This window comes from Sorex fumeus, unplaced genomic scaffold (genome assembly GCF_029834395.1).
Source record: "Sorex fumeus unplaced genomic scaffold, SorFum_2.1 ptg000115l, whole genome shotgun sequence".
Taxonomy (NCBI): domain Eukaryota; kingdom Metazoa; phylum Chordata; class Mammalia; order Eulipotyphla; family Soricidae; genus Sorex; species Sorex fumeus.
In genome coordinates this window covers 17110997-17134884 of record NW_026606172.1, presented here as the reverse complement: position 1 = coordinate 17134884, position 23888 = coordinate 17110997, and the positions used below count along the sequence as shown (strand labels likewise).

Sequence of the window (23888 nt, the reverse complement as noted above, 5' to 3'; positions counted from 1 at the left end):
AGTGGCTAACCAATGAAACAGAAGGTACTCACATTTTAAAGAAATACAAAAACTCATCTTTCAGTGGTACTCAAGTTCTGGCAGTTGGAAGGCTGAGATGAGGTTTATTCTGTGCAATGTATATTCACTTTATTCAGAGCAGCTATCTTTTCTCTCCCTTTCGCAGCATTTTTTAAAATGTTGTTTTTCTTTTATGTTAAGATGCTAAAAAAATACCAAAGGAACTTTTTCTTAATGAAATAAAATCCACTGTGCGTGTCACACATTTTTAGACCAATTTGTTCATTATCTTTATCAGAATTAACAGTTTATAGAAAATTAATTGTTAAGATTAGTTAGCACACTTGCATATCAAAACTATAATTTTAGAGTTTACAGTATAGAACTCTGTGGTATGAAGTGCCTATGAGTAGTTTTCCGTCAAATACTGAAGCCACAGAACTTCCTTGGAGAATAGATCTGTTGTTGACATAAACTGTGGTCACTGTAGTCTTCTCAGATAGAATATTCTGGATGCGAAGATCCTCTGATGAGGGAGGATTATTTGGATCATAAATGGAGAGCTTCTGGCCATTAGGATGACAGCCTACCAAGATGTCTCCCGAGGAAGGATTGATAGATAAATTATCCACCAGTGTATCCAACTTGAGTATCTTCAATTGAGTTAAATTCATATTAGGGTGTTTTTCCAAAACGTGAATTTCATGAGTGAGGATATCAGCAACATAGATGTACTTTTTATCAGGTGAAATATTGATTTCATTTGCTGAATCAAATCCTTCTACTACCACTTTAACTTCATTTGGACTGTAGTAGATGACATTTGTCTAATGTAAATATCTCCAAATACTTTAAGAAAATATCAGAGAAATAGTGGTCATTGGTGGCATAGAAATGGGATGGTCCCACAGCTATAATATCATTCACACTGGGAAGAAGCTCATGTCTGATTGTTTTTAGATGCACAAGATAATTTTCTTCTTCAAATTTAAAAATTTCCTCTGTATTCTTAAATTATGAGTGGTTAACAACAAAGAGATAAACTGTCTCATCACTGTCTATGAATGTGCTGATTCCATGAGAATTAAATGAAGCTAAATTAAACTCATGGCTGATTCTTAATTCCAGTGCCCTTGGGTCTTCTTCTTTTAGATCCATCATCAGTATTCCTCCAGGCTTATCTGGTGCAAAGCTGTGGAGTGCTGGACATCTTAGACCCACACTAAAGAAAGTAAGACCATTGGGAAGTATGTCAATATCTTCTGAATCAGCTTAGAGATTTTTGTAGCACATTAGTGATTTTTCTGCAATTCCTTTAATCAGGTGGCAGTTTGGAAGGTCTATGAATTCTACTTCTCAGGAGGCTTTAAGTCGACTTCTGAGTGCCAGGAATTGTTTGCCCAGGAGCACCAGCACAAACCCCAGCAAACTCAGAGTGACCACCTGACCTATGGTGCAGGAGCCGGCATTGCCTTGCGGGCCTGACCGGGGAGCAGGTATTTGCCTTTTTAAAAATTCATAAACAATCAGAAAACTTTTTAATGTGAACCATCTCATCAATATTCATAACTTTAGGTTGGTAAATTAAAGTAGGGTCAGAGAAATAGAACAGCAGTAAGGTGTACTTCTTGTACACAGCCGTAGTTTCATGCATGGCCAAGAATGATCCCTGAGCACAAAGCTAGAAGTAAGCACTAAACAATGCCCAGTGTGGATCAAAAAGACCCAAAACTACCATTAGGAAAGTTCTGAAAATGTTCTATAGTAAATATGTGTATCTTATAATTACGGACAGAAGCTTAAATGTTGCTTTTTTGTCCTTGATTTTCCATACCTTTCTTTAAATTACTTAAAAACATATGATCTGTGTATGTTTAGAGATCACTAAACTTGCAGCAGAGCCAGTCCATTGAACACAAAGAGTCTAGGTAGTAGCTGGGAAGCTGTATTTTAAAACTTGCCAACTATCCACAGATTACTACTCTTTGCAGTATCTCTAGGCTCCAGCTCAGCTCTGGGAGACCTCTGCAGGCCCTCGCCCTGATCCCTTGAACTCAAAGCATCTAGGAAGTAGCTGGGAAGCTGCACTTAGAATTTACCACCTTGACTGTGCATTTCTTCACCTATTCTTATCTCATTGACATTCTAACTCTAGACACCTATCTACACAACATCATACAAATAACAACTCCAGACTGCAAAAGTCACAACAGGAAAGAAATACAGAATCCTGGAACTGGAGTGATAGAACAGAAGTTAGGATTGTGCCTTCCAGGGGGCCAACCCAGTTTCAATTCCCAACATCCCATATGGTACCTAAGCACAACCAGGAGTAATTCCTGAGTACAGAGACAGGAATAACCCCTGTGGATCAATGGGTGTGACCCAAAAGAAAAAAAAAAAGAAATACAGAATCCTACCATGCTTCATGAGCAAAGATGATAACCCTGAATACTTAACCAGTGATAACCAGTAGCAGTGAACTCTCTGATAAAGACTTAGAGAGGAAATGTTGAGGACGTTTAAGGAGCTCAAATAAAACAATGTAATAGACAGCCAGTAAAATGACAAGGGATATGAGAGCAGAAAATAGAAAACTATAGTCAGAAATGACAAAAGTAAAGAATGAAAGCTCATTGGAAGGCCTCAGCAGAAGAGTAAAGTTAGCTGAGGACAAAGTCAGGGAGCTCCAAGATAAGGTGCAGAAAAGCCCGTGACAAGAGTAAAATATGGAAAGATGACTCAAAATAAATGAACAGTAGATGAAAGAACTGTGGGATGAATTCAAGAGGGACAACATAAGAATCATTGAGGTCTCAGAGGGCCAGGAATACAACCACAATTAAGAAGCAATACTCAAAGACATCATTGTTGAAAAGATCCCAGGGCTGAAGAAGGCATACACCCAGAATCAGGAGGCCCAAGGGTAGTAGCTAAAAGAGATCCAAATAAAAAGTCTCCAATACACATCCTAATTAAAATGACAAAAACTGTAGATCAAGATAAGATACTGAAAGAAGCAAGATCAAAGAAGGAAATTACAAAGGAGCATCCTTAAGATGTATAGCAGACATATTCGAACAAGATCCTCTCAGCCTGAAGATAATGAGAGGATATAGTTAAAAAACAAAACAAAACAAAACAACAAAACTCAGTGAAATCAATCACCAAGAACACTTTTCACAATCAGACTCTCATTCAGATATGAAGGTATTGATGCTGGTGGGCATCAATTGGGTATGGGTGACTTATGGATGTAGAGAGAAGGAAGACAGCCACTTTTTTTCTGATCCACTTCTGTCACCATGGAACTAACTAGGAAGTCTAGGACTGAAAAAGTCTGTGATAAGCCCTAGCATGGCTGGACCTCAAGTCCTGCTAGCCCCACTGAATAATTGTCAGGTCACACCTGATATTCTATGTGGTATGGGAGTTAAGTCCCACCACCCAATTTCTTGGTGAGCCATGGTCTCAGGCTGGACTGAGGAATTGCTCTTTACAGGAAAAAAAAGTCAGTCCTAGGCCTTACCCAGTTCTTTGTATCCTTTCCCTTTATCACAGAAAAGAGAAAAGAGTTTGTGGAGGAGACAAGCAGTGAAGTAAAAATAGATTTTATTTGGAGGAATTTGAAGGAGGGAGAAAAAAAGCAAGAAAGACAGTAATGCACTCAGAGATTGTGGGCTTCTCCAAAGATTTTCCATTACACATCCCAGCATTAGATATGAAACTATGAAAGTACACATTTTAAGGAGGTGATGGAGGGGGTTGACAAAATTCTACCCCCAAACAAAAGCCCAGGCCCAAATATATTGACTAGTGAGTTTTGTCAAACCCTTACAGAAGACCTACTGCCAATCCTTTTCAGGATCTTTGAGAAAGTACAAGAAACAGAAACCCTCCTGAACAATTTTTACGAAGAAAACATTACCCTGATACCAAAGGAGAGAAATAACAAAAAAGAGAATTATGGACTGATATCCCTGATGAACATAGACATAAAAATCCTCAACAAAATACTAGAAAATTGAATACAAAAGCTGATCAAAAAAATTATACACCATGCCAAAGTGAATTTATTCCTGTCGTGCAAGGATGATTTAACAAACACAAGTCAATTAACATAATATGCCATAACAATAAAAGAAAAAATAAAAATCATATGATCATAACAATTGATGTGGAGAAAGCATTTGGCAAGGTCCACACCTATTTATGATAAAAATTCTCACTAGCATGAGAATTGAAGGGATTTTCCTCAACATACTCAAAGACATTTACTACAAGTCAATAGTTAACTTTACCCTCAATTGGGAGAAACTAGAAGCTTTCCCTCTATAATCAGGCACTCTTACAACTTCTATTCAATAGAGTATTGGAAGTATTGACATAGCAGTTAGGCCAGAAAAAGATCCTAAGAGTATTCAGATACAAATGGAAGAAGTCAAGTTCTCACTATTTGTGGATGACAAAATAATGTATTAAAATACTTAAAGACTTTACCAAAAAAGTTTACAGAAACAATAAGTTTGTATAGTTGAGTGGAAGTTCACAAAATTAACACTCAAAAATCCATGGATTTCTATATACAGATAATAAAATAAATGACAGAGAAATTTTTTAAAAAATCACATTCGTAATTGTGCATCAGAAAATAATATATTTTAGATTTAGCCTTACCAAAGAGGTGAAAAACCTATATGTTTAAAACTACAAAACATTAAAAAACATGAGGAGGGACCGGAGCGATAGTACAGCTGGTAGGGCGTTTGCCTTACACGCGGCTGACCCGGGTTCGATCTCTGGCATCCCATATGGTCCCCCGAGCACTTCCAAGAGTACTTCCTGAGTGCATGAACCAGAAGTAACTCCTGAGCATCACTGGGTGTAACCCAAAAAAGCAAAACAAGAAAAAACAAGGAAATTAAAGTATCCCCTGGTCATGGATTGGGGGGATTACCATCATCAATACTCTCAAAGCAGTATAAAAATCCATTGCAATTCCTATAAAGATATCCAGAACATTTTTCAAAGAAACAGACCAAACAGTTCTGAAACTCATATGGAGCTATAGTTTCCCCCAAACCCCCAAAAGCCAAAGCAATTCTTGGAAAAATAGAAGGGAGGCATCACTTTTCTCATCTTCAAACTTTACTACAAATCAGTAGTAATTAAAAGAGCTCAGTACGGGAATAAAGACAGACCCTTGGGTCAGTGGAATAGATGTGAAATTCCAGAGACATGTCCTCATGTATATCATTATATGATCAGCTAATCTTCAATAAGCAGCAAACAGTATAAAATGGGGCAAGGAAACTTCTTCAACAAGTCATGCTGGGAAACTGGTTGGCCACATGCAATAAAAAAAAAAGAACTGAGATCTCTTCTTCTGACACCATCACAAAAGTCAAATAAAAATGGATTAAATGAGCTTGAAATCAGACATAAATCCATAAGATACACATAAGAAAATGCAGGCAGATCTGATAATATTGAAATGAGAGACATCTTTGAAAACGAAACACCATTGAACAAGCAAGTTATTTTTCAAAATGACTTTAATATTTTTTTCTGTGAACAACGTATAAATTAATGCAGCAATATCATTTCTTTAAATGTTAGATTGTTTAAAAATGTTATTCACACACAGATGCTGTAATAAACCAGTGTATAAAGTGTTTTTTGTTTTATCTACTTTTCATTTAACTCAATTACCAAGATTTTAGTTCATGAGGTTTATATTTTTTTTCTAGCTCTAGTTAACTTTTGGCCATTTATAAAACTGTCTCCTTCTCTATGGATAATAACAATTGTGATGATGACAACAGTACCATGACACACTTACCTACTACAAAAGATACCAGATACAATTCTATGTAGTTCACATAATGGATTTTTATGTAAACGTTTAAGTGAATTTGTATTTTATTACTTGCTCTGTTTTTGTTGGTTGGAGGCTACACCCAGGAGTTCTCAGGGATTACTTCAGCCTCTTTGCTAAAGGAATAATTGCGGCAGGCCTTAGGGGACCATATGTGGTGCCGGGGATCACACCTGGGTTAACCGCTCGCAAGTCAAGCACCTGCTCACTGCATCATTTCTGTGAGTCTCTTTCTTATTCTTGGACTCATAAATTAAGTAATCTTATGTAGGGAATATGAGGGGTTGTGAAGAAAGAGTAATAGAGAAAGGCAAAGAAAGGAAGAGTGAATATCCTAATGAGCCCAGAAGCAAGCAACTCCTAGGAGTCGATGCACCACACAAACTAAAGGAAAACACAAGCAGCACACCCAGGTGTGGGTGACCAGGACAGTGAGAGTCACAAGCTACTTATAAGTTCATATAGAGGGATTTTTTGGTTTCCCACCTTGAGATTGGTTGCCAGTGAGGAATGCTGAGTCATCCGTTTCTGGAATCAGGCTGGATTTGACTTTACACAATTCACTTGAATTCATTACCAAGGGTTCCCCTATCCACCTGTCTTCAATCTCACTACTTTTGTGAAAAATTAATTTATTTGCCTCACACTATTATTTCAGTGTTTTACAATTTGTTTTGCAAGAAATTTTAAGAATTATTCTGCTGAATGTCAAAATAAGCATATGAGATAGCATGATGCTAAGCACATATGTTAATGGCAGAAATGTTAATACCCTTCCAATATGTTATGACTTTGTTGGTTGTTTCTTAATGCAAACTCCACATATAAGATTGTTGCAGAGAGCAAGGTCTCCTAATATTCCTACTAAGATCATATTGAATATTTTTTAGTTTGGTGGCTATACCTGAGATGCTCTGGCTTTACTCCTGAGATCACTCCTGGGATCACTCTGTGCTCTGGGGTTGGGGAATTTGTGTGGTGTCGGGGATTGAACCTATTTGGCCACATTCGTGAGGCAAGCATCTTACATGCTGCACTATCTCTCTGTCCCACATTGAATACTGTTTTTAGTTTTGGATGCACACCCAGTGGTGCTCAGGGCTAATTCTTGACTCTCTGCTCAGGGATCACTCTTGGTGGGATTTGGGGGAAAATGTGTGGTTCCATTGCCCAAACTCAGGTCAGCCTCATGCAAATTGCCCCACCTTTACTACCCTTCCAGCCCCCATATTTTGAATATTGAATATTTTTATAGTTACCATTAAATCCATGGCAAAATGTAGCTAAAGAATTAACTATATTAAATTAGGAGCCTTAGTTGAAATGTATAGGATGAATATTTCTAAATATTTATTACACTTAAGTACTAAATGCGTTTCAATTAGAAGAATATAAATATAAGTATGTTAAAGCAGAATGCCATTCATAGAAATATAGAGGAAATCAATTCCAATAAATTAAATCCTTATTTAATTGAAATCCATTTATGTTTAATTAAATATACCCTGGATGTCATACTATTTAAGGGGAACATGATAGCATTGTTTAATGAAAGATAATAAGAACTTCTGCAAAGTCTATTTCTTTTTTTTTTTTTTGCACTTTTTGAGTCACACCTGGCGATGCACAGGGGTTACTCCTAGCTCATGCACTCAGGAATTACCCCTGGCGGTGCCTGGGGGACCATATGGGATACTGGACACCAAACCCAGGTCGGCCGCGTGCAAGGCAAATGCCCTACCCATTGTGCTATCACTCCAGCCTCTGCAAAGTCTATTTCAATAAAATATTTCAGTAAGAAAAAATGGGTAAGTTTACTCAAATGAATTGTCCAAATGAAATGAAACATAGAAGTAATTTAGACTAGAGTTCATAATATTTATTTTTTTCAATTTTAACTTAGTTTAAGAGCCTTCCAAGAAGAGGTTAGGAGGTCTTGGGGCTTCTCTGCAATTCTTGGCTAATGTGCAGGTGGTTCAATGCCAGGGCCCAAGGATGAGTGTTAGTGATAGAGAATATGAGGTAGTGGGAATTGAACCTCATTGGTTTACTTATGCCTGAACCCCAGTACTATCTCTCTGGTCTTTCAAAATATTTTTATATTGAGTTCAATTGAGCAAAGATTAATTTGAATCAGGCAGTGTCAAATTGGAAAGGGTTGGGAGTACTTTATGGACTGTTAGTGGGGAAATATTTTTATATAAAGTAAAAGAAAAGTAAAGGCCCTCCCGTTGATCATCGATTTGCTCAAGTGGGCCCAGTAACGTCTCCATTGGAGACTTTGTTGTTACTGTGTCTGGCATATCGAATACTCTCGGTAGCTTGCCGGGCTCTCTGAGAGGGGCGGAGGAATCGAACTCGGGTCGGCCATGTTGGCTGCGTGCAAGGCAAACGCCCTACCGCTGTAGTGAGTGGTCGCAAGGTCAACCTAAAGTCAACCTGCAGCAAACTATTTTTATATAGAAGACAAAAAAGCAAAGAAATTATTGATTATAGTTTCAATAATTTTTTACTAAATTTCTTTAGTAGAAAGAATACCTATTATTCCTATTTATCACTTCCTGCATGTAAAGCATATTCTACATGTTTCTTTTTCTGATACTTAATGTAAAGCTGTAAGGAAGACACTGTAATTATCTTCATTTTACTTTCAAGGAAATTGAGGCACAGAAATGAGGTTTGTGATCTTGGTTTCAGGTCGTGCAAAGTGTTTATTTGTCTGTCTTCAAGACATGCGTTTTCAACCATTTTTGCTCAAAATAACCATATTCTTTTTATGTTGTAACTTGCTTACTTTGCTTAGCAAGTGCTTTTGGTTATTGGCAGTTTGAAAATTAAATTTAAAATCCTTCATATTATCGTGACATGTCTAAGCTGATGTAGGATCTCTATGAATGCTAAAATCAGGTTTAACAAGTGTACTTGTTAAGAGACTAACAATATGGATTAGAAACATCTTCAAGTACGACCTCTCACCAAAAGTATTGCCCTGTGCTGTCATCCCTATCTTATTTTATTTCAACAATATTTGATTGTATAAACACTAATAGAAATGTATTGTCCCTACATAAAAAGTAACGCAAACAGTTACTTTCCATTTCTGTATAAAGTTAGTGGGCATTAGCTAGCACTACCAACTGCAAATGCTGTCTTTAATCTAAGGAAAAGGATGACTAGCAGATATATAGGACTCCCTTTCAACTACACATGTTACTTGTGCGCCACCTGCTGGTTATATTAAGTAACAATTTGCTTTAGTTTGGGGAACACCCGGAAAGCTGGAAACTTTCTGAATTATAGGTAGACTTAAGAGTACTGCCATTCTGCACCTCAAAAGAAACAGTGAACAAAATACAAAGACAGTCTACAGAATGGGAAAGGATATTCTACAAATACACATCCGACAAGGGGTTGATATCAAGGATATACAAAGTACTGGTTGAACTCCATAAGAAGAAAACATCCAACCCCATCAAAATATGGGGCAATGAAATGAACAGAAACTTTCTCAAAGAAGAAATCCGAATGGCAAAAAAGCACATGAGAAAATTCTCTACATCATTAATCATCAGGGAGATGCAGATCAAAACAACAATGAGATATCATTTCACACCACAGAGACTAGCCCACATTCAAAAGAACAAAAGCAACCTGTGTTGGCACAGATGTGGCGAGAAAGGGACCCTCCTTCCCTGCTGGTGGGAATGCTGACTGGTTCAACCCTTTTGGAAAACAGTATGCACGACTCTCAAAAAATTAGAAATTGAGCTCCCATTCGACCCAGCAATACCACTCCTGGGAATATACCCCGGAGAGGCCAAAAAGTATAGTCGAAGTGACATCTGCACTTGTTTGTTCATTGCAGCACTGTTTACAATAGCTAGAATATGGAAAAAACGTGAGTGCCCGAGAACAGATGACTGGCTAAAGAAACTTTGGTATATATATACAATGGAGTACTATGTAGCAGTTAGAAAAAATGAAGTCATGAAATTTACATAGAAGTGGTACTACATGGAAAATATTATGCTAAACGAAATGAGTCAGAAAGAAAGGGACAGACATAGAAAGATTGCATTCATCTGGGTGACATAAAGTAACAAAATAAGAGACTAACACCTGAGAACAGCTGTGATAAATACCAGGTTGTTCACTCCATGACTTAGAGGCCAGCCGCACACTCTAGGGGTAAAGGCAGCTCAGATAGAAAAGGGAGCACCAAATAAAGGGTGTTGTGAGGATCCTCTCAGGGTGGGAGAAGCATGCTGAAAGTAGACTATAGACCAAACATGATTGCCACTCAATGCCTGTCTTGCAAAACACAGGACCCAAAAGAAGAGAGAGAGAACAAGGGGGAATACCCTGCCACAGGAGCAGGGTGGGACGGGGGGGATGGGGGGTGGGAGGGATGCTGGGACCCGTGGTGGTGGAGGATGGGCACTGGTGGAGGGATGGGTACTTGATCATCATATAACTGAAACCCAAGCACAAAAATTTGCAAGTCTATAACTGTACCTCATGGTGTTTCACTAATAAAAAAATTAAAAAAAAAAAGAGTACTGCCATTCGTTCAGTCCTCGGCACTGCATGGTTCTCCAGCACCACGAGATGGCTAATGAAATAAATTATTTTTTTGAAAAGTAAAAGAGTACTTCCATTACCTTTGGAGGGGCTGGAGAGCTAGTATAGAGAGAGAAGCGCCTGCCTTGCATACAACAGGCCAGGATTCAATCTTTAGAAGCCCTCATGTGATCCCTGAGCACAGAACCAAGAGCAAACCAAGAGCACTGTGGAATGGCTTGGCTCAAGTTCTCTGTTCCCCACAAAAAGACTTTTATGATTTTCTTCTTTGGTGACCTACTGGCTGTCATAGTTGGAGGTGAAAGGAATGTCCTTCACCTTGAATGTAAGGCAGAATTTATAATTTCCAGGTTAAATAAACAACCCTGTGCCTATGTTAGCATCAAAGTAGATTTTTCTGCACCGGCAGGTTCTTATGAATTGTGTCAAAGATCGGCATACTAAATTCGGAAGGATAATAGTTAAAGTTTATTGCACAACTTAAGAAGATGGGTCTGGGTCCCTCCCAAATGTTCAAGCCTTTCTTTTAGCCATGAATGATATCATTTGTCCTGACCATGAAGTTGCCCTGGCCTATAAATAACCTCCCTGCCTTATCCCATACAGTCTACTCACCTCTTGTGAACTATGGTCAGGTGCCGTCCCTTTGTCACTCTCTGTCCAGTGCTCACTTTCCTCAGCCATAGACATGTGCAATGTGTAGCTGTCTCTGGGCCTCCCAATAGTACCCCAGCAGTTCTTGTTATCCTATCCCTGCTTTCATAGTCTCCAAACACTGGTCGCATGCATGTGTGTCAAACTCCTGTGCTCATTTTTTTTTTTTAATCTGTCTCTGCTTGGGCATCAGAGTCCTTCCTGATTCTAAGCTGTCTGTGCTTCTGATCCCTGCCTGTATTCTGTCCCCATCTGGGCCTATAAGGCCTGCCTCTACTCAGCATCTATCCAGGCAAGAAGACCACCTGATCCTGCGGTATGGGAAGACAGAGAGTTGCAGGTTCCTAAAGAGCCTTGGAGAGAAAGTCCTGGAGTGATATGAGACACGTGGGGCTGGGGGCTTTTATCAGCTGCTAATCCCACCCCCAGCCATTCCATTATCTATTCTGATTGGCTACCTGCTCCATGGGGAGATTTAAGGTGACCAACTAAATTCACCTGGTGTTCCACGTATGCCTATGGAATACAATAGAAATCTGCAGAGGTTCACGATTTTGAGTTCTTTAGAAGAACTAAGAATTGTTTGGGAGATTACATGCTTTGCAAGCTTGAGGTTGAGTTGATGCTCTTGTGCCATTGCTTGTACCAAATGAGCTGGCTGCAGCTCTGCTGTTTAAGATCCCGGTGCAGCAAGTGATTCCGGTGCAGCAACTGACTACATACACACAGCAACCATTTGTTTTTAAGCATGCAACTAAATGGTGAGCACCTGTGTGAGTACCACAGCCCGATCCCTTTCCATGAGAGCAAGAATCAGGATGTGGTGATAATTGCAACTAAACCTGGAGCTCTACAATTAAAAATGTGTGCGTGCCACAAGCTAGTTTGTGACGTGATCCCTAGCCTTGCAGCAACAGCATCAACAGTGGGAAGGGGAGAAGAAATCAGAAAATAATAGAAAACGAATTTGATTTCTCTATGGTGCTTCCTATGAACAAAGGGTCGACTCAGCACTTTGACTGGCTTTCTACATTTTCCCCTCCTCTTTCCATTATTCTCTTTTGTTCTGTTATCATTCTATTCATGTCTATGTATCTGATACTTTTAGTCTCCTAATTTCCTGCTAACCAATGCCCTCTTATGGCTTTTCAAGGTATTTTCTCAAACAATGACTTTTATCTAATAATGCAGGTCTTTAAAAATTCATTTTTGAAACATTTCACTTGTAATAGACTAAACCAGCATTAAGCTCAATTTTTATGTAAATTTATTTAGCAATTTATTTAAGCTCATGATGTATTATTTAGGAAGGTGCTGCATAGTTTCTACATATTTTGCAAAAACCTGAATTCTCAAAAAAGTAATTATACCTCAATGATAATGCCAAATAAGAATAATTTCCAACAGCATTAGTAAGCTGTCATATTTAAAGATAATTTATCCTCCCTTGTGTAAAAAATATCAAATTTTAACTAGAAGTATTAAAAGAGTCATATTGAGATCTTTCTTGTTGATTTTGTTTTACTTAATGATACTGATTTTGACATCTAATATGCAAAATTATGTGGACCTTGATAGTATAGTTTTTATTGTAAGATGATAATATAAACAGTGAATTCCTATACAGACACCCATGTGATTCAAAATGTCTGTTTAATGTTTTTGTTGTAACTTCCATGATACAAATGACTAATCATATTGGTAATAAATAAAATGCAACCTTGGAGCAATATCTGAAAAGTGACCAGGGAGATTAAATTTTATGAATAAAGATAACTAAAATATTTAGAGTACAGGGTACTAGGACACCAATGTTTTGCACTAATCAGCTGGATAGATACTGAAAACCTTGTGAAATTTGGAAGAAATAGATTTGAGAGACTGAAGCTGATTTGGGAGTTAAATTCAAGAAATGAGAAGTCATAGCTAGTGTTATAACTCCACTAGAGAAAGGGAGAATGAACTTGACAAAGGAAGAAAAACTTCCCATCCTGCAAAAACATCACACACACACACACACACACACACACACACACACACACACACACCAGGCAGGGTTCGGGTGCCAGACAGGTACATTGTTCAAAAGCTCATAGCTACCACCTGTAATAACTATAAAGAAGCAATGTCCTCAGAAGAGAATTTCATTTATTTCATTTCAGGGTAGAAAGTAAAGCAAACAGTTCAGAATAGAGAGGATTTTTTCTGCTGAGTGACTGTGAGTTCTAAATGCACAAAGGGGAGGTTCAGGAATTGGGAAATATAGATTAAGAAGGTAGTTTCACTTTAGAGTTTCGGAGATGAGGAATGATCCGCTGTGCTTTTCATTAGCAACTGAAGGACTTTCAGATATGCTTCATATAAGAGGATTGATTTTTATTTTATTTTAATTAAAAATGTTTTATTGGATTACAGTGAGATACACCATATAATGTTCCAACGCTCTACTTTCACCTGTGTACATTTTCTACCACCAATGTCCCAGTTCCTCCTGCCCCCTGCTCCCCACCTGTCTCATGTTTCTCTCTCTCTCTCTCTCTCTCTCTCTCTCTCTCTCTCTCTCTCTCTCTCTCTCTCTCTCCCCCACCCCCTTTCTTCCTCCCTCCCTCCTTCGGCCAATATGGTTTGCAATACAGATACTGAAAAAGTACCATTATATCCTTTTACCTGCTTCCAACTCAGTTCTGTCCAAAGTGACCATTTCTATCTATTATTGCCATACTGGTCCATTCTCTACCCTTTGTCCCACACACACTCTGCAAAAGCTTCCAACCATTCACCAGTCCTCCTGGCCTATTTTCCCTGGCCTTGGATATTAGTCTCATACATTTTTTAAATATCCACAGATGAGTGCAGTTATTCTATGTCTATCCCTCCCCTTCTGACTCATTTCACTCAGCATAATACTCTCCCTATCTACCCATTTATAATTCATTCATTTTTCCTAACAGCATATAGTATTCCATTGTGTAGATATATCATAATTTCTTTATCCAGTCGAGAAGGCTGATTTTTAATGCTTTCTAGGGAAATTGTGATGAAAGAGTGGAAGTAAGAAGATGGGGAAATAGTGAGATTCTTTTTTTTTGCTTTTTGGGTTACACCCAGCGGTGCTCAGGAATACCTCCTGGCTCTGCACTCAGGAATTACTCCTGGCGGTGCTCAGGGGACCATATGGGATGCGTTAATATCAACTCTATTGTAACCATATTATCTCTATAACAGTGAACACTTAAAAAAATTAAGACAGAGACTCCTGTATAAACTCTCTGGCGGGGCTCGGCCAGGGAGAGGTCCAGTGACTCTCCCCCTCGACCCCCCCCCCCGTCCCCGCCCCCCCCCCCCCCCGTTTGGGGTGGGACCAGGCTGCTCGCCCAGCTGGGGCAGCCCGGGTCATGGGGCAAATGGTGGAGCAAATAAGGGTCATGCCGGTTGATTGATGGGTTGATTGATCAGATGCCATTTATTCCATTCTCCCCACATACCTGCCCCAGTCTCTCTGAGCCTCCCATTCTAGTCTCACACGCCCATCATTCCTGTCTCTTCCTGTATCTCCTGCTCACCTCTCTGCACTCCATCTCGCAGCCTGAGCTCTCTCTCTCTCCACGTGCCTGCTCCTGTATTCTTCTACTTTCTTCTCCCTCTGTCCCCCTTGCTAGTCTCTCTGCAGTTCATCTTTCCACCCTGCCCTCCCTCACACTCTCCAGTTCTCTTCAACTCTCTAGTCTCTCCAACTCCCCAGCACTCTGGGCTAACACTGCACCCTGTCCAGTAGCAAAATCAACATAAGAAAGCCCTTCCTAAGGGCTCACCTACTTCAAAGAAAACATCACCTGGGGTATTCCAAAGTCCTTCCTGACTGCCCATGGGCAAAATACCTAAGGTGCTTTTCTCCTTTCCTCAGTCCAATAACTTTATTAACATCTTAATAATAGTTATTTTTGTATGGACACAGTAAGAGATACATTGAGGCTTGTAGGGCAGCTCTCTGGGGAACATCTTACCACAGACTTAGACTACAATGCTCACGCCAGATTAATCATCTCTAACCCTAGCCGGGTCTGAATCTAGTTATTACTTTTTGGATCATGACAGCATTTGTCCATGACCAAGCTCTTAACTTGTAGTTAAGCATTATGGCGCTTTGGCCAGGCCCATCTCGATGCCAGGGTAGCACATAGGTTACTGCTTGCCCTGGTTCCATCTAGTCCCTCATCCAGTCCCTCATTGGGACCCTGCTTTTGGGAGCAGTAGGAAGTAAAGACAGCTGAGGCTTAGGTGAGAGAACAGATGACCAGAAGGGAAATGTTACTGAGCATCACATTACAAAAGTATGTCTTCTTGTGTCCATACAAAAAGGGCATTGCTCTGAACAAACTATACAAAGGACTTAGGGAGAAGAGTAAAACAATATTTACAAGTCAACAGAGCACAAAGAAAGAAGTTACAAATAAACACAGAGGAATGGGAGCACTATGATGAGAGCAACCCAATTAGCCTAAGCTATCTGAGGCTATGCAGGAAGGACAATACAATGTTATCCTACAGACCCCCAAGTGGCCAGCTAAGAAAAAAATATAAAGTCAAGCATAATTAGAATTTGAAAATTCTTAGAACAGCTTCAATGTGTGTTATTTTCCAATGCTTTTAAAGAACAGATCTTAAACATATTTGTTTATGGATATAGCATATGATTAAATGAAATTTTTATGGTTAAAATGAAATGAGCAATAAAAAATTTTACAGGTTAACACAAAAGATTGAAGTGCTGTAATTTTATTTACTTTCTAAATAAAAGAGGAGGGGCAACACAGTTATAAATACTGATATGTTGCAAAAAGATTAAAGGCAAGTTGATTTGCAGAAACGCATTTCAAGTTGTGCAGTGAGCATATGGAAAGTTATTTCCCTTGGTTAATGGAACATGACAAAAAAAAATCAGTTCTTTCCTTTCCATCTCACTGCTACTTAAAATGAAATAAAACCAATCTGATTGCATTAAAATTCTGAAAGTTATGCTTGACAGAATATTGTAGAGAGGGAGAAAAATATGCACCCCAATATCTCCACCTGAATTTTAAAGATATAAAAAAATCTAAGTATGGCAGATAGAGACTAAAAAATAAAGAATTTTTTCAACACAACTTGGGAGGAAAATGTAGTTGAGGGTTAGAATGAAATGACGAACTATTGTTGGGGTCCACCATTATATAAAACTAACTAATTCAGTAAACATAGTGCTGATAAAATTTCTGGAAAGGGAACTAGAGAAAGGCTAACAATGCAAGGTCAACTTGCCTCCAAAAATCCCAAGGAAGAATAGTGCTGTTCTTTTCTGTAGTAAAGTGATATGGATATTTTTTCTCTCATATCCCAGCAACTGCATTGTAGGATAAATCACATTCACATGCTCTAGTGATTAATAACAACTACACTGCACTGTACTGTCCTCCCATTGTTCATCGATCTGCTCGAGAGGGCACCAGTAATGTCTCCATTGTGAGACTTGTTTTTACTGTTTTTGGCATACCGAATACGCGATGGGGAGCTTGCCAGGCTCTGCCATGCGCGCAGGATACTCTCTGTAGCTTGCTGGGCTCTTCCGAGAGGAACAGAGGAATCGAACCTGGGTTGGCTGTGTGCAAGGCAAACACCTCACCTGCTGTGCTATTGCTCCAGCCCTTTTTAAAAATTATGTCTCTAGGCTGACTAAACTGAGAAATTCATATGCTCCTTCTGGTGTTGAATGAAGTTACTTGCCAGTATTCAGCAAATCAGGCCCACAGGTCTAAAATTGGCTCATTCACCTGTCTGATCACAGCAGGGTTTCCTTTCTTTTTTCAAATTTTTAATAATTTTTATTGAATCATCAAGAGATACATGGTTACAAAGTTGTTCATGATTAGATTTCAGTCATGCAATGTTCCAACACATATCCCTCCACCAGTGTACATATCCTGCCGCCAATGTCCCCAGTTTCCCTCTGTAGCATGCTTCTGTGGCAAACATGTTTATTCTCTCTTGCTCTCTCTCACTCACTCGCTCTCCCTCTCGCTCTCTCTCTCATTTTTCTTTTAGGCACTGTGATTTTGCGATACTGTTACTGAAAGAGTACCATACATATCACTTTACCACCTTTCAGCACTCAGTTCTTCTGTGCTCATTTTCAATGGGATTTTCTTTATCACAATTAACTCACCTGCCAGGATTGAGTGATGTAAAGTGGGATCATTAAGTACGGATTGGAACTCTCATCTATTTTTCAGTACCACCAACCATGATATCACAAGAAAATGCCAGATGTAGCAGTTGCTTTCACTATAGAAGTGTCTGCATAGCAGCCTCAGGAAAATCTCCCTTGTTTAAGGGAACAATATGAAAGCACTCAGCCCTACAACAGAGGCTACTTTGCTCTTCTTGGATCTTTCCAACATCCCCCAGGGAGTAGCATTGTGCACTTTGGGACTCACTGGAGAGACTTTGAAAACTTTCCTACTTTCACATTTATTACAACAAGGAAAAAATCTTCCTCTGCAGTTTTCAGTTGGTGTATTGCTTCTGGTGTTTTTAACTGTCCATGTACCTGAGGCTAGAGAGAATAGATAACTTATATGTTCAAAACAGTTCATCTTTTGGTTTTGAACTCCATCGCTTTTACACAAGGCTCACTTATGACACAGTCATTTTTGCTAAGACATTGCATGTAGCTGGTATGACTAATAGAAATGTAAGTTACAAGTCACAAGAGAACACCTCCCCAGATTTTTTTTAAGTTGCCAGGACTTCAGTTAATTCCATGACTGTTTTAACTTGCGTTTAAAAAGGAGAAAGGATCCAAAGCAAAATAAACCACTATAATTACTTTGCCAGATTCCTTATTAAGTTATTGGAAGGTAGTTCTAGACTTTAAACTAATTTACATTAAAAACCCCCCAAATTGGCTAAAATAAAATGTTAAAGAGTTAAATGTTTATTGAGCTGCCAAACCCTGTAGACTGTACTTTATATCCTGAAGCTAGTGTAATTTGAAACAATATAAGCATTTCTGTTAAAACAATTTATAAGTGAAATAAAATGTTATAGAAGCATATATGTTAAATTTATTATATGATAGAGAATTCAATTTAACCATTTGATCATAAATAATAGCAGCATTGAGATATCATTCAATAGCATTATTTAGATAACATGCATTTATATGTTAAACATGAAACGAAATGCCAAAAGATAATCTGTACATAGTCATATAATTTAATAATGGAGAACATTCATATTACCAATTGCAGGTATCATAAAGGAGAAAATAGTAGATATGGATTTCAACAATAAATTCTCTAGTTAAAGTAGATGTAATAAAATTTAAAGCAAGTGACAAATACAAAAATATAGTTGCAACAATATGCCTTTCTCTACATATTTACGTTCATCTATTCCTAACAGAATTCATCTTCTTCTCAGAAAAGATGATAGTCAGCCCTTGGATTTAAATTTTTTGGATTATACAACCAGTCTCTTTATTTCACTTTATCAAGTCTTTTAAAGTTTTCCTGTGGCACTTCCTAATATGATGTTTAGGGCATGAAAGGGTATTAAACTTTGCATTATTATTATAAAATGACTCTTCTACAAGATGTTAGTTCATTCAAGATACCTAATACCTACAAAATTGCTATTACGTTATGGCAATGGCTTTAAAACCAGTCTAATTTTCATTCTTATTGACCACTGGGCCTCGGTTTATTTCTGGAAGTGATAAGTTGCTCAATCCTACATGAAGTAATTTGGGATAACTGTAAAATATTTTCATTCAAAACACAATATAGTTACCATAGATGCCGCTAGTACATCTTATGTACGAAGAGTGTAGTAATATATTCCAAAAGCTGGAAAAAGTTACAGGGGACTTAGAGCTTTTTTTCTGATGAAAATAAAAATGCATATGTCAGGCAACTGAGCTTTAGTTTTTCATGTATAGGTTGATTCTTTTTAAAAGACTAATCTCTGGCATGTATAGGCCTTTATGAATATTAACGATTGTGATTATTCACCTCCTCCAGCTTCATCAAGCGTCATTATTTGTTAATTTGTTAATCCAATCCTCGTCTTAAAATCAAGCAGTGGACGATTTAAAAAATAAGTCATTTGATTAATGTTTTTTTAGGTTACTGCCTAAAAACTTAGTTCTTTGAAGCAGTTCAGTGAATTTATTTTTCAGTGTTCTACAGAAAAGTACATTATGGTATCCTGCACACCTCTTTTGTAAGGTTCTCACTGCTAGGATACAGTGGATCCAAATGATGGTCTTAGTTTACTTTGATCGGGAACAAGGTACAGAAGAAGCCGCTGTGTGGGCAGGTGAATAGTCTATAAACAGAAGATGTTATCTCTGTGAGCAAGACAAGATTTTCAATGAAGTTTTCACTTATAACTACCTCTCATAAGTTTATGCGGCCCAGAAACTAATATCTTGGGGCTTCTTATCTTCTTATTGTCAAAAAGGGGTGTTTATTTAAATTAGATTCTGGGTACACATACTTAAATGGAGAAAATTCATATATTTGATCTGATTTGCCATCAAAAATCTTACGGCATGGCTGTAAACTGGCTCATGGCTATAAGCTCATGCCTATAAACTGGCAATGCAATGTAAAACATATTTATTTTAATTGCCTTTTAATGCAATATAAATATTAAGTGAGAAATATTTGTTTCTAAAAAAGAAACATGCCAAGTTTTAAAACAAAATATTACACAGGCATTAAAACCCTTAAAGCATATGTACTTGAATGAATACAGTGATATATATATATATATATATTATATTATCTATATTATATATCTTAAATTATATATATAAAAAATTTTATTAACAGATACTTGCAATTTGTTGACTTTTTTGAAAAAAATCAAGTTGTAAACTACTTTTTATTACAAATTAAAAATAAGTTCTTAAATATCTCAACTTGACCAGATATGAGACAATATTGAGAAAAACCAGGATACTTCTTTTTTTTTCCCCCCTAAAAACAGTTTTGTCATTACCAAAAAGCGACGTTCTTTAGGTAAAAGATAAAACCCCCATGCTGCATAGATAATGCAGACAGTTCTGGTTATTTGGTCAATGGGCAAAAAGCAAGCACTTAAGGTCTTCAGCTTCCATCTTTCGTTCCTTTCTTATTGCAGGGATTTTATATTGGTTTCTGCTTGTTGGATGACTAAACCCGACGATGGTAAAGATAATGAACTAGCTTTTACCCTGCCCTGCCCTGCTCAGCCTTGAGAGTTGGTGAGTTCTCTGCTGATGGATCGACTGCTTTTGTCTCTTTGCCATCTTGTGGTTTAGGGTTTTCTGGGTGCGTGAGTCGGTAACTGACGTTGCAGTGGTACCAATGCTGAGGTGGCTGCTGACCTTGGGTCTCATCATCTCCCTGATTTTCTTCATCTTCTTCATTGCAGTCGTCTCTAGGCTGTTTCTAGAGAGCAGGACCCCGGGGAAATCGTGTTCTATAACCTCGATATATATTCTGCCTCACTGGTCTACCTTGTTCTCCTGCACCCTGCTTGTCAGCACCTTCTATCACTTTTCCCCGACTGGAGGAGTGGGGTGGGGGGTATGGAATACTGTGGTCTCCACAAGGTGAGAACCTTCACCAGCGAGGTAGGGCTGGCGTTGGAGAGTACTCCCTAATACCTCATTCTATTCAGGACTCTCACTATTCTGGTCATTCTTCTAGTAATTGTATGGAGGACCCTGGCGACGTGGATAACGTCTTTAATGGTTATGATCTCACAGACACATATTTGTGGAATAAAATCACCTTCGTTCGTAAAACTACAGTTTAAGAGTTGCTACCTCTTTTGTAGACCACAACACCCCAAAGAAGAGAGAGAACAAAAGGGAATGCCCTGCCACAGAGGCAGGGTGGGATAGGGGGGATGGGGGTGGGAGGGATACTGGGATCCATGGTGGTGGAAAATGGGCACTGGTGGAGGGATGGGTACTTGATCAATGTATAATTGAAACCCAAGCACAAAAATTTGTAAGTCTACAACTGTACCTCATGGTGTTTCACTAATAAAAATTAAAAAAAAAAAGAGTTACTACAATTTTACCATTTAAAGAGGTTTACTTTGGTAATGAGATGGCACTAGATCTTTACACACAATTAGAGGGATGGAGTCAAACCTCTAAAATTCATGATATTATAAACCAATGGCAAAAATAGAAATTCAAAGAAGAAAGCCTCGTATATTCAGTATAGAATATCAGATTCCTTGCACAAGTATAACTGAGCAGATGTATTTTGTGTTTTTTATAAGTAAACAGATTTAATTAGGAGAGTTTTTAAAGGTGTGGAGGGAGAGAGAATGACAGTGAGAGAAGAGAGAGAGAGAGAGAGAGAGAGAGAGAGAGAGAGAGTAACGCATTCAAGAGAGAAGGAGGGCTTCTCCAAGGGTGGAGAGAGCCCCTACACACATCCTAGCATTAGACACGAAAGCATGAAAGTACACATCTCAAGAGGGGAGATGCAAGCAACACGTGCTCGGCCATGTGGGCGCAAGCAGTGCATGGGCTCGGGCAGCATATGCTCCAGCAGATGTATTTCTTATTATAAGAACAAAAAATAAAGCAGATTGTTGTAAGTATGACCCTAAACTGAAAACATCTGAAAAATAGCAGCCTCAGTGAGAAATCTTATCTAAGTTTTCCTTTACTGGCTTAGGTAGAACCATAAACCCCTTTGAAGGAGTTCCTTTTCCAAGGAAGAATTATTCTTTGCAATGTGGGTGAGTTCAGTTTTTAAAAGTTCCCATATGGGGAATTCCTACCAGGAAAGGACCTGGGTAAACTATTCATTAGACCTTGATAAAAACTGTTAATAAGTCAATAAGTTGTCATCATTCCCATCCAAATTTGAAAGCCACCTATTTTTTGCTAAGCTGGTACATAAATGGTTGTCTCTGACTATTTAGGGATCAACTTCTTAGCGAGTGTCTTACATTCATGTAAATTAAACTTCATCTGTCTGATGGTTAATTTGTTGTATCAAAGTGACCAGGACATATGATGGCCATGAATTTTGTTAACTGTTATTTTGAGAATTGAGGGGGATCTATTTTGGGTTGAGTTTAATGTTCAAATTGATGGCTGAGCTTAACAGATTGCCCTTTGTTGCAGACAGGTAAATGTGAGTGGCACCTGGTTAATGGTTAATCACAGTGTGATTTAAAGAAGTTGTCAAATTACCAAACCTGAAGTAGCCCAAAGGTATGAAGATAGTACCCCGGTTGCAGAAACCAAGGCACCTCCCAGAAAATGGTGGACCCCCTCAGAAAGGCAGCTCCAAGACAATAGAATAAGGTCATGTAAGAATATGCAAAGATAGTACAGCAAATAGGGTGTGTGCCTTGCATGTAGCTGACCTGAGTTTTATCTCTGGTACCCCATGTGGTCCCCAAGCCCATCAGATCTCTGAGTACAGAACCTGAGGTAAGTACTGAGCCTGACGGATATGGCACTAAAACCAAAGTAATAAAAACAGTACACCAATGCCACCCCCTCCATCCAAAAAAATCCAAAAACCACTTTTGCAAGAGAAGTGGAGCACATTCTCTAATTCTCTGTATCTGAGATTTATATACTCTTTTTCTCTTCTGGAGAAACTCATACTTCTCTTGAAGACCAGTGGTCCCATGAGGGGAAAATCCTCTTTGCTGAGGAAACAGATGTTTTGATTATCCTAAGTACTGCTACAAATGAGAAAGTTATGACCCATTAAATTAAGGCCTTGATAGGATCCTTTAGAGAAACTTTCTCTGTGCAGGTTACATGGGATAAAAGGCACTTTATATTCAGAAAAAAAAGGACATTTTTTAAAGACTTTTTTTTTGAAAAAAAAATGTTTTCATGGTGGTGAGAACAGTCACAAAGCCTTTCAGTTCAAGTCTCAGTCAGTCATACAATGATCAAACACCTGTCCCTTCACCAGTACACATTTTTCACCCCAAGAACCGCAGTATACCCCCTACCACCCACACTCCGCCTATGTGGCAGATTTCCACTTTATTCTCTCTCTTTACATTGATCACATTTAATATTATGACAAAAGACCCAACATTATTATTTGGGATTTTCCCCAACATTCAGACCTGCCAAAAAGACATCAGTAGATCATTTTTTTTCTATTGCTGATTATGAAGAGCATATGATGTTGTGTGGCCACAATAGCAGCCACGCAGATTTGGATTTCTGATGTTTCAGTAATAAACCTAGAGGGATTACTGCCAAAAGTCCCTGGGTTCCGAGATTAGTTTGGCTGCCTCTGGGATCATGGTCGTTCAGAAGTCAGAGGAGGCCTTTGAGGGTGGCAACCCAGAGCACTGTCATGGCAGGGAGCAGGGCCAATTCCACCCCCCCATCCAACGAGGCCCTAGGTGCCTCCTCAATACAGTCTCATATCTGGCTGTTCATTAGGCTTTAAAAGATGCAGGTCACCATGCCGTCACCTCAGGGGGAACAGGTGGAGGGACAGACACCCTTTCCCTCCCAGGGTGGCATAGCACCATAGTTAAATGCACAGTCGAGATGCATTTTGGTTGGGCATTGTATTTTGCTCAGATTTTCCCACCACCATTCAAACCTGCTTTTCAGGGACAAAAGCTAGATCATTAACTTTCCATTGATCACTTTGCATTTCAGGAAATGTACACGGCTGCCCGGTTCAGGAAATAGTACTGGTACCCGCACACCGGAGCCATGCTTGTACAAGCTCAT

The 23888-nt window shown here is 38.7% G+C and overlaps 2 pseudogenes; both read right to left on the bottom strand.

The window, feature by feature from the left end:
• Positions 1 to 299: 299 nt before the first annotated feature.
• On the bottom strand, positions 300 to 19705 carry LOC130043178 (serum paraoxonase/arylesterase 2-like; annotated as a pseudogene).
• A 659-nt stretch (positions 19706 to 20364) lies between these two features.
• LOC130043177 (Y-box-binding protein 1-like) lies at positions 20365 to 23888 on the bottom strand (annotated as a pseudogene).